At 41.3% G+C, this 12,204-nt stretch overlaps 1 pseudogene; it reads left to right on the top strand.

The window, feature by feature from the left end:
• Positions 1 to 3,648: 3,648 nt before the first annotated feature.
• On the top strand, positions 3,649 to 11,561 carry LOC131528193 (spectrin beta chain, non-erythrocytic 1-like; annotated as a pseudogene).
• Positions 11,562 to 12,204: the final 643 nt, after the last annotated feature.

Raw genomic sequence — 12,204 nt, 5'->3', positions numbered from 1 at the left:
TATTAAATAAATTCAATGCACACAGACTGAAGTAGTTTAAGTCTTTGGTTATTTTAATTGTGATGATTTTGGCTCACATTTAACAAAACCCCACCAATTCACTATCTCAACAAATTAGAATATGGTGACATGCCAATCAGCTAATCGACTCAAAACACCTGCAAAGGTTTCCTGAGCCTTCAAAATGGTCTCTCAGTTTGGTTCACTAGGCTACACAATCATGGGAAAGACTGCTTATCTGACAGTTGTCCAGAAGACAATCATTGACACCCTTCACAAGGAGGGTAAGCCACAAACATTCATTGCCAAAGAAGCTGGCTGTTCACAGAGTGCTGTATCCAAGCATGTTAACAGAAAGTTGAGTGGAAGGAAAAAGTGTGGAAGAAAAAGATGCACAACCAACTGAGAGAACCACAGCCTTATGAGGATTGTCAAGCAAAATCGATTCAAGAATTTGGGTGAACTTCACAAGAAATGGACTGAGGCTGGGGTCAAGGCATCAAGAGCCACCACACACAGACGTGTCAAGGAATTTGGCTACAGTTGTCGTATTCCTCTTGTTAAGCCACTCCTGAACCACAGACAACGTCAGAGGCGTCTTACCTGGGCTAAGGAGAAGAAGAACTGGACTGTTGCCCAGTGGTCCAAAGTCCTCTTTTCAGATGAGAGCAAGATTTGTATTTCATTTGGAAACCAAGGCCCTAGAGTCTGGAGGAAGGGTGGAGAAGCTCATAGCCCAAGTTGCTTGAAGTCCAGTGTTAAGTTTCCACAGTCTGTGATGATTTGGGGTGCAATGTCATCTGCTGGTGTTGGTCCATTGTGTTTTTTGAAAACCAAAGTCACTGCACCCGTTTACCAAGAAATTTTGGAGCACTTCATGCTTCCTTCTGCTGACCAGCTTTTTAAAGATGCTGATTTCGTTTTCCAGCAGGATTTGGCACCTGCCCACACTGCCAAAAGCACCAAAAGTTGGTTAAATGACCATGGTGCTGGTGTGCTTGACTGGCCAGCAAACTCACCAGACCTGAACCCCATAGAGAATATATGGGGTATTGTCAAGAGGAAAATGAGAAACAAGAGACCAAAAAATGCAGATGAGCTGAAGGTCACTGTCAAAGAAACCTGGGCTTCCATACCACCTCAGCAGTGCCACAAACTGATCATCTCCATGCCACGCCGAATTGAGGCAGTAATTAAAGCAAAATGAGCCCCTACCAAGTATTGAGTACATATACAGTAAGGCAAGGCAAGGCAAGTTTATTTATATAGCACATTTCATATACAGTGGTAAATCAAAGTGCTTTACATAAAAGGAAGTGAAATAGTCATTAAAAATAATAATAATAACAAGAAATTAAAAATAATAATAATCACAACAATAAAAATAAAGTGATTTAAAAATTTATTTAAAAAGAATGTAAAACATTTAATAATAGAAAGTGATTATACATAGTGCAATCAGTTCGGACGTAGCACAGTGCTCAATCAACAAATGCACAGCTAAACAGATGAGTTTTGAGTCTGGATTTAAATGTGGCTAATGTTTTAGCACATCTGATCTCTTCTGGAAGCTGGTTCCAACTGCAGGCGGCATAATAGCTAAAAGCGGACTCCCCTTGTTTTGTGTGAACCCTTGGTATTTCTAACTGACTCGATCCTAATGATCTGAGTGGTCTGTTAGGTTTATATTCAGTGAGCATATCTCCAATGTATTTAGGTCCTAGGCCATTTAGAGACTTATAAACGAGTAAAAGTACTTTAAAATCAATCCTAAATGTAACTGGAAGCCAGTGCAAGGACCTGAGGACTGGTGTGATATGCTCAAATTTTCTGGTTCTAGTCAGAATCCTGGCAGCAGCGTTCTGGATGAGCTGCAGCTGTCTAATGGTCTTCTTTGGAAGGCCGGTGAGGAGACCATTACAATAATCCACCCTGCTGGTGATAAAGGCATGAACAAGTTTCTCCAAGTCTTGACTGGAAACAAAACATCTAATTCTTGCAATGTTTTTGAGATGATAGTATGCTGATTTAGTTACTGCTTTGACATGACTACTAAAACTAAGGTCTGTCTCCAGAAACACCCCAAGATTTTTAACTTGGTTTTTAGTTGATTGACCCCTGGAGTCAAGGTATGCATTCACCTTGAGAACTTCATCTTTGTTTCCAAATGCAATGACTTCAGTTTTCTCCTTGTTTAACTGAAGAAAGTTCTGGCACATCCAACAGTTTATTTCATCAATGCATTGGCAGAGGGAGTCAATGGGGTTCAAGTTTTGTCTTCCGCCACATCCGCTCAGCTTTTCTGCATTGTCTTTTCATACTCTGAACTGCTGTTGATTTTCTCCATGGTGATTTTTGTCTGCCATTCTTCTTGCAGACCCTTGCCGGAGCAATATCATCAACAACATTCTTAACTTTTGAGTTAAAAGAATCCAGGAGAAGATCAACAGAGTCTGCAGAAATGTTTGGTGTTAAAGATATAGCCTTCATAAATAGCGCACTAGTGTTGTCGTTAATGCATCTCTTTCTGACAGAGACAGATCTAGATTCAGTGTTAACAGAGATCAATATATCAAAGAACATACAGAAGTGATCAGATAGTGCTACATCCTTAATAACAATGGATGAAATGTTTAGACCTCTACTGATGAGTAAATCTAGAGTGTGTCCACGATTGTGTGTGGGTCCATGCACATGCTGGGTCAGATCAAAAGTGTTTAAAACAGTTATCATTTCTTTTGCAGTTTTGATTTCTGCATTATCTATGTGAATATTAAAATCCCCTGCAATAGTAAAACAGTCAAACTCTGAGGAAATCATTGATAACAGTTCTGTGAACTCTTCAACAAAGGCTGGAGAGTATTTTGGAGGCCTGTAAATAATGATAAACAGAATGCGTGGAGCACCTTTCAGCACAATACGTAGGTATTCAAAGGACAAATACTGACCAAATGACACTTGCTTGCATTGATAAACATCTTTAAATAGAGCAGCTACACCTCCACCTCTCCTAACAGTCCTGCAGACACTTGTAAAATTAAAGTTAGTAGGGGCTGTTTCATTGAGGACTGTTGCACTGCAGCTGTCTTCAAGACATGTTTCATTTAGAAACATAAAATCCAGGTTGTTTATGGTTATTAAATCATTGATCAGAAATGATTTATTTTTTAGTGAGCGAATGTTTAAAAATGCTAACTTGATGGAATTACATTTTGTCTCTACAGCAATCTCAGATTGACGCATTATAGGCCGCAGATTAGATGGGTCAGCCGTACGGCTTGAGAAGGCCTTAGACTTTCTATCACGTGATAAAACAGAAATATAGAAGGCTACAGGCACACTGGGTAAATACATACTTACATACAGTAAATGAACATACTTTCCAGAAGGCCAACAATTCACTAAAAATGTTTTTTTTATTGGTCTTATGAATTATTCTAATTTGTTGAGATGTGAGTGAATTGAGTTTGTTGAGTGAATTGGTGGGTTTTTGTTAAATGTGAGCCACAATCATCACAATTAAAAGAACCAAAGATTTAAACTACTTTAGTCCGTGTGCACTGAATTTATTTAATACACGAGTTTCACAATTTGAGTTGAATTGCTGAAATAAATGAACTATTCCACGACATTCTAATTTATTCTAATTTACTGGATTCAGCACTCAATATCCAGAACTATCATATAGAGCAGGTGTCAAACTCAGTTCCTGGAGGGCCGGAGCCCTGCAGAGTTTAGATGCAACCCTAATTAAACACACCTGATCTAGCTAATCAATTCCTTCAGGCTTATTTGAAAACTACATGGTTTGTGTGTTGGAGCAGGGTTGGAACAAAACTCTGCAAGGCTGCGGCCCTCCAGGAACTGAGTTTGACACCCCTGATCTAGAGTGTAATGAGATCAAGAGCTGGATGAAGGAGAAGACCAAAGTCATCGAGTCCATGCAGAGCCTTGGAAATTACCTGGCTGGCGTCATGGCCCTGCAATCTAAGCTTACTGGTATGGAGAGAGACCTGGAGGCTACACACGGTAAGCTGGATGACCTGCGTTCTGAGACTAAGAAGTTGGCATCTGAGCACCCCGAGCAGGAGGAGGAGATCAAGGGTCGACTGGCTGAAATCCAGGAGGTGTGGGAGGAGCTTCGAGCCACCATGAAACGGTGCGAGGAGTCATTGGGCGAAGCCTCTAAGCTTCAGGGCTTCCTTAGAGATCTTGATGACTTCCAGGCCTGGCTGTCTCGTACACAGACCACCGTGGCATCCGAGGACACATCTACATCTCTGGAAGAAGCAGAGCGTCTGCTGGCTCAGCATGTGGCCATAAAGAATGAAGTAGATAATTACAGAGAAGGTAATTAGAGAAGATGAGAGCTACTGGAGCTGAGGTGACTCAGGGACAGACTGATGCCCAGCAAATGTTCCTAGCTCAGCGGCTGCAAGCGTTGGACACTGGCTGGCATGAGCTGAGGAGAATGTGGGAGAGCCGCCACTGTGTCCTCGCTCAGGCCTTTGATTTCCAAACCTTGCTACGAGATGCAAAACAAGCAGAGGGCTTCCTCAATAGCCAGGAGTATGTTCTGTCACACACAGAGATGCCCTGTGGGCTGTGGAGGCCATCAAGAAACACGAAGACTTCCTCACCACCATGGAAGCCAATGAAGAAAAGATCAACGGCGTGGTTGAGTCTGGACGGACACTAATTTCAGATGGCAACACCTATGCAGACAAAATCCAGGAGAAGACAGACTCCATTCAGGAGAGGCACCAGAAGAACAAACAAGCTGCCAATGTGCTACTGGCTAAACTGAAGGACAACAGAGAGCTGCAGCACTTCCGACAGAATGGACATGAGCTGACTTTGTGGATAAATGAGAAAATGTTGACAGCTCAGGACATGTCCTATGATGAGGCTAGAAACCTCCATAGCAAGTGGCAGAAGCACCAGGCCTTCATGGCTGAGCTAGCCTCCAATAAAGACTGGCTGGACAAGATTGACAAGGAGGGTCAGGTGTTAGTAAAGGAGAAGCCTGAGCTGGAGCAAACGGTATCAGAGACTATGAGCAGCCTACAGAAGCTGTGGGAGGAGCTAGAGAGCACCACTCAAGCCAAAGCTCAGTGTCTGTTTGACGCTAACAGAGCTGAACTTTTCACGCAAAGCTGCTCAGCGCTGGACTCCTGGTTCCAAAACATCTCCTCTTAACTCCAAAGTGATGACTTTGAAAAAGATCTCACCAGTGTCACATCCTGCTCAAGAAACACCAGATGCTGGAGCATGTGATAGATGTGACCAGCAAAGAGAAAAGATCACAGAGGCAGCAGACTACAGCAAATGCTGAAGGGTTTATTTCCCCAAAATAAGGTCACAAAAGTATCGCAAATGTTAATCTAAATGAAATTAACCAAAGGATAAAGAAAGAAAAACCCCCACCAAAAAACAAGTAAACAAAAACATACAATAAACTTGGATCACTGCGTTTGCCTCATTAACAAAATACAGAGGTCTATGGACTACAGGACCTGTTCTCGCAAAGAACACTCACTCACTGACTACAGATACAGCTAACAAACTTATACATTGGTGGCCAGCACCAATTAACAAAAAAAAGGGGGAAACATACACATAATGGCCATTACACAAAATAAACTATGAAAACATCAAATATACACACACAAGTAACACTTCACATCACATAACACTAATTACTTCACTTTATAATTTTACTTCCTATATATACACTAAAAGAGGAGAAACAGTCCTTGGAGTCCCCCTTAGTAGAAACACGAATGGTTGTGGCCCAGTCATTGGCTGGAACTGTATATATAAGTCCGAAGTTTCCACTCGAACCCCTTTTGATGGTGCACCAGCTTACAGGACTCGGCCATAACAAACAAGCAAAGAAATGCTAAAAATAAACAAACTATTCGTTAAAGAGTGTGCGCACTTAACTTCAAATGAAAGTTTAAATAAAGTCTGTTAAACCAATACAATGCTATTGTGTCTTCTTTGCTATAACAAATTTAATTAAATACATAAATCAAACTGACCTGCCTGAGGCTCCTTGGTCATCCACCACAGAGCATCAGATGGAGATGCGTGAGAAAGAGGTCCAGTCTCTGCAGTTACAGGCTCTGGCCTTGGCCCAAGAGGATTCTGGGATAGTGGAGGTGGATAGGCAGCAGAGAAGGGTGACAGACAGCTTCTCTAAACTGCAGGACCCAAGACAGAGAAGGCAGCGCCTTCTTGCTTCAAAAGAGGCTCATCAGTTCAACAGAGACCTTGAGGATGAAATTTTATGGGTAAAGGAGAGGATGCCTCTCGCCACGTCCACAGACCACGGTAAAGATCTTCCCAGTGTCCAGCTGCTCATCAAAAAGAATCAGACTCTGCAGAAAGAGATTCAGGGTCATCAGCCCCGTATCGATGACATCCAGGCTCATGGTAGGAACATGTCCCCTGAGAAGGAGTCTGAGATGGACAGAGGAGAACTGCTCTTGATGGGCGTCTGGCGGAGCTGAGGGAATTGTGGGGTCTTTTGATTTCTGAGACAAAAATGAGGAACTTGAGGCTAGAAGAGGCTAACTGAGCACAACAGTTTTACGCAGATGCTGCAGAGGCTGAGGCCTGGATGGGAGAACAAGAGCTTCATATGATGTCAGAGGAAAAGGTGAAGGATGAGCAGAGTGCTTTGGTGATGGTGAAGAAACACCAGGTTCTGGAGCAGGCTCTAGAGGACTATGCTCAAACCATCCACCAGCTGGCCAATAGCAGCAGACTTATGGTGAATAGTAAACACCCAGAGAGTGAAAGAATCGCTCTGAGGCAGGCCCAGGTGGATAAACTGTATGCAGGGTTGAAGAATCTAGCAGAAGAGAGGAGGGGAAAACTGCAGGAGAGACTGAGACTGACCCAGCTGAAGAGAGAGGTGGATGATTTAGAGCAGTGGATCGTTGAAAGAGAGGTTGTCGCTGGGTCTCACGAACTCAGACAAGACTACTAACATGTGACGATGTTGCGAGATAAGTTCCAGGAGTTTGCGCGGGACACCAGCACAATTGGCCAGGAGCGTGTGGATGCAGTGAACGCTCAGGCAGATGAACTTATTGAGTCTGGTCATCCGGAAAACGCCAGTGTGGCTGAGTGGAAGGACGGGCTCAATGAGGCCTGTGCTGACCTGCTGGAGCTCATTGACACACGCACACAGATGCTTGACGCCTCGTATGAGCTGCACTGCTTCCATCAGGACGCCCGGGAAGCTCTGGGGCTCATACAGGAGAAGAAGGAGACACTAGCAGGGGCCGAACTTGGACAGGACCTGAACACTGTCCAACACTTGCTTAGACAGCATACGGCATATGAGCATGATGTACAGGCACTCAGTGGGCAGGTCACACAGGTTCAGGACGATGCTGCACGTCTGCAGAAAGCGTACACTGGAGAGAAAGCTGATGATATCCATCGCCACAAGCGTGCCGTAACAGAAGCCTGGGAGGGGCTTCAGTCTGCCACTCAAACAAGACGGCTACTCCTATTGGACACAGTGGAAAAGTTCAGATTCTTCAGAGACCTAATGCTGTGGATGGATGGAATCAACTTACAGATCCAGTCACATGACAGCCCAAGGGACGTCTCCTCAGCTGGTCTGGTCATCGCCAACCATCAGGATATTAAGTCTGAGATAGAAACCAGAGTGGACAACTTTACCGCATGCAATGAAATGGGACGCAACCTCATCAACAACAACCACTATGCTTCAGATGAGATTTAAGAGAAATTGGATCAGCTTCAGGCCAAATGTACTGAAATTAATCAGAAGTGGCAAGAGGAAATTGACCACTTACAGATCGTTCAGGAGGTGTTACAGTTCAGCAGGGATGCGTCTATGGCCGAGTCGTGGCTGGCAGGACAGGAACCACTGGTCAGGGCAGCAGAATTGGGCTCTAACGTAGACGAGGTTGAGAGTCTTATCAAACGCCATGAAGCCTTTGAGAAACTGGCAGCAGGCTGGGAAGATCGTTTCACACAGCTAGAGGAAGCTCACCACACTGGAGGAACAGGAAATTCAAAGAAGAAGGGAAGAGGAAGAGAGGGCCCGACGACCACCCACACCTCCCCCTGCGGAGGAGGTAGTACAGTCTGAGATAAACAATTCTGCTGTAAGGACGAGTCTAGACCAGAATACATTGAACCAGTCAGTATCTGTCAATGGTGTCTACAGTGACCAGGACACATCACAGGGATCAGAATCAGAATCTGTAAACAGTCCGGGCCATGACAGCGGTTTAGACTCAGCATCACGGCAAGATCCTTCAGTTACACTGCCAGGGCGAGGAGGAGCAGAGGCGGTCACAGAAACTATGGAGGGCATCCTTTGCAGGAAATAGGAAATGGAATTGCACCAAAAAAAAAAAACAGTCACCAGATCGTGGCAGAATGTATATTGCGTATTACGTAAAGGCAGTCTGGGCTTCTATAAGGACGACAAGAGTGCCTCAAATGGAATCCCCTACCATGGAGAAGTTCCCATCAGCCTTAGTGAGGCTGTCTGTGAGGTCGTCCATGACTACAAGAAAAGAAAACATGTACTTAAATTTAGGCTTGGGGATGGAAAAGAGTTCTTGTTCCAAGCAAAGGATGACCCTGAGATGAGTTCTTGGATTCAAGCAATCCAGTCATCCCTGTCGTCCACCAAGCATTCGGCAGGTGGCACACGAGGTCTGAGTCATTTTGTATTTAAATACCTTCGAAAAGATAAAATGTATTTTGTATTTAAATACATTTAATCTTAGTATTTTTGTATTTTCAAAATACATAAAATACTTTTTGCCAATCAACCTCTTTATTAGACTGCTGGTTTCCTGTATCAACTAGTTTATGCCACTTTCCAGACCAGACATGCCACTTTCATTCATGTGAGCTGCTGCTGTATGACTTCATCTGGAATTGGGTAAGCAAGTTTTCAGAATTTCAGAAGTCCTGATTACAAGCTTGTCACATTCAAGTGCTGTTGGAAAGAACAGGAATCATGGAGGACGCCAGATTTGCTGGGAAAATCTTATTAAACCCAAAATTGTAGATATTTAAAGCTGCAGTCCATAACTTTTTGGGGTTAATAATGATCCAAAATCAATATTTGAGCAAGTACATAACCAGCCCGTGTTCAAAACTATCACCTTACTTTAGCCCGATTCACAACGGTTATCTTATAATAATGTTTTCTAATTTGAGTGGTATGGGTAGGTTTTCTAGGCTAGGCTATCACATGTGAAAATCCTGCAGGTGATGGAACGTTCATAGCCTTTTCTCACAGCAGCTGGAATAATTAAATGTATCATTTTGATAGCAGATTGTAATCCAGAAAGGATTATGTGTTTATGAAACACATGTGAATGAAATTGAATTATATTCCAGTTTTAAATGTGCTTATATAATGCTATAATGACTATAATGCTAATAATAAAGATATAAAGTAAAAAAAAATTGTTCTAGGGCATACTCACACTACACAGTTGCCTTGTACTAAAACCCAAGCACGGTTGGCCTTTCGCTAAAAGACAGATATCAGAGGATTATCACAGAGGCAGCCGAGGTTAATGGTGGAATTTTCAGCTTTACACGCAAACTACAATACATGTTCATCAATAAGATGAGAACCAGACCCATTGTACTCAAATTAAATTAACCAAAAAATGTGATATCCAGGTAGTAATAAAGATTTTTTGCTGTCATAATGATAACAATAACACATACAAAAGTAGTAAAATAACTGTTCCATGGTACAGCGCGGTTAGCGATCACACTACATGCATACCGCACCCGAGCCACCTCTTCAAGCGGGCAAGGGCATGGTTAAATGAACCACACTGGACATGGTAGAGAGCAGTCACACTTGTGAAATGAACTGGACTTTGGGGGTCAATCGTGCTCAAGCACGGATCAGATCCCCTAGTGTGAGTATACATCCTAGAGCTAAGTGAATAGCAGACAACACACCACAACTCTAACCATAACAGTACAAAAAATGATGAATGATAAAAACACTGACAGCCAGTCAGAATTATTTCTGCTTGAGCTTGAGCATTTAAAGTGACAGATGACACAACTGCATTGTATACTTTGAATACACTAATATAGCTTTCCTTATAATTATCATTCTTGGTGTAAACAGGCCTTAATAGTGTTACTTCACTGGATGGACAATTTCACATGTATTTTGTGTATTTTCAAAATACAACATACTATATTTATATTTAAATACATTTTCCCAAGTAGTATTTTGTATTTGTGGTCCCACTTTATATAAGTTGTACTTACATTTAAATTAATCATTTGATACAATGCACTTATTGTGTACATACATGTTTTAACATTGCACTAATATTTTAAAAATACATACATGTAATTACATATGTAATTAATTTCTGCAATTAAATGTATAATTACACTGTTGACCCATCCCTTACACCAACCCAGACCATCAAACCTGTCCCTAACCTTACCCGTATCCCACCTCAATAGCAGTAAAAGTGTTTTGCAATACAATATGACCACAATAAGTATACATTGTACTTATTTTTTTATGTAAGTACATAGTAGTTAAGGCCACCTAATATAAAGTGTGACCGTATTTGTATTTAAATACATTTTACATGCAGTATTTTGTACTTGTAGTCATCAATACAATAATAATGTTTTAATACCTAAAATGGGTTGGACATATACTAACATTAACAAAGACTATTATGTAAAGTGACAACTTTAGAAAGAAATCAGAAACATTAATTTATTGTTGCATAAACACTGTTGTGTTTATTGATTATAATTTATTATGTACTTACCGTGATATCCATTGTGAAAATGACTATACGCATTTGACTCTGAAGAAGTTAATGCCAACTTTCCTGAAGCATTACTAAAAACCCTTGTATTCAAGAGACAAAATGTCCAATATAAAATGTTTGATAGTAGCAATCAATAATATTATGTGACAATGGAAAAACAGCTGTTGAAAATTAATAAGCCACAAAATGCGGGGCTTTCCAGGTTCATTCGGTGGTAAACTGTTACACCCACGTTTTGAAAGAGTCAGTGTAGGGGAAGACCAATCACTTCTCAAGCAAGAAACTGAGCTGGAAATCACAAAGTCAACATGTTCAAAACAGCAATAGAGTCTAAATTCTCAAAATTCAATATGCAAGAAGTAGACAGTGAAAATCCTAGCTCCAGGAAGCCTTCAAGAAGAAGGTAAGGTCCACCTCAGGAATTATGGACAAACAATGCCTGAAATCTTTGAAGTGCTGCAGGCAGTATAGTAAGACTTTACATGAAGAAGAAATGCAAAGTAGCATGTCTGCCTGCTAAAATGCTAAAAAGATTTGTTTAGCTCAGTTGTGGGACAAATGCTTGTAATTAGTAAAGATATCAAAGCAATTGATGTCTATAAAAATTCATAGTACAAAATAGATTGCATACAGAGTACTATACAGCATCCCCACACTATTGTAAACTGCAATGTGCCTAATGGTGCAAACTTCCTTTAAATGTTTGCAGAGTCTGACCCTTAGGCTGTGCTAAATGGAAATGTAAAACAGGAAGTAGGTTTTAACTCTAAGTTTGACTGCTTCAATAATTGTGTATATTACACAAAGTATGATCAACTATGACAAACTGTGAAGAATTCAAAAAATAATAAATTTCCAGCAACACTGATATGGAAACAAACGTCAAATAAAATACAATCTACAAATCATAAAACGCTGTAAAACAATATTTTGTTTATTTCCTCAGTGTAAGTAAATGTAAAGATCCACACATTTAGTTGTATTGTCAAGAAACGAAAGTCATGTTGCATTAACAATGTTGCACACAAAGCATATTTCAATCACACCCTGTCTAAATGGCCAGCTTGTAGGAGTGCCACAGAGGTGAAACATATGTTAGGACTGCACCAACGGTTTTGGAAAGTATTAAGGATTGATGGTCTGATGGACCTAATCATTGACTGTTTGACTGTTTCAAATCCAACCACTGCAAGCACTCGGGACACTTCTTATTGAAACAAAGTTTATTTATAAAACATATAGTTCCAGTACTTTTGAGTCATTTTCTAAGCTGTTGTAAAATACTCTATAAACACATGTGACCTCATTGTACCACTGCATCTCCGTGTTGCGTGTCATTGCTTAGTGGAAGAATTATTGTTTGTTA

This window comes from Onychostoma macrolepis, chromosome 02 (genome assembly GCF_012432095.1).
Source record: "Onychostoma macrolepis isolate SWU-2019 chromosome 02, ASM1243209v1, whole genome shotgun sequence".
Taxonomy (NCBI): Eukaryota; Metazoa; Chordata; class Actinopteri; order Cypriniformes; family Cyprinidae; genus Onychostoma; species Onychostoma macrolepis.
This window is presented reverse-complemented; position numbering and strand designations above follow the sequence as displayed.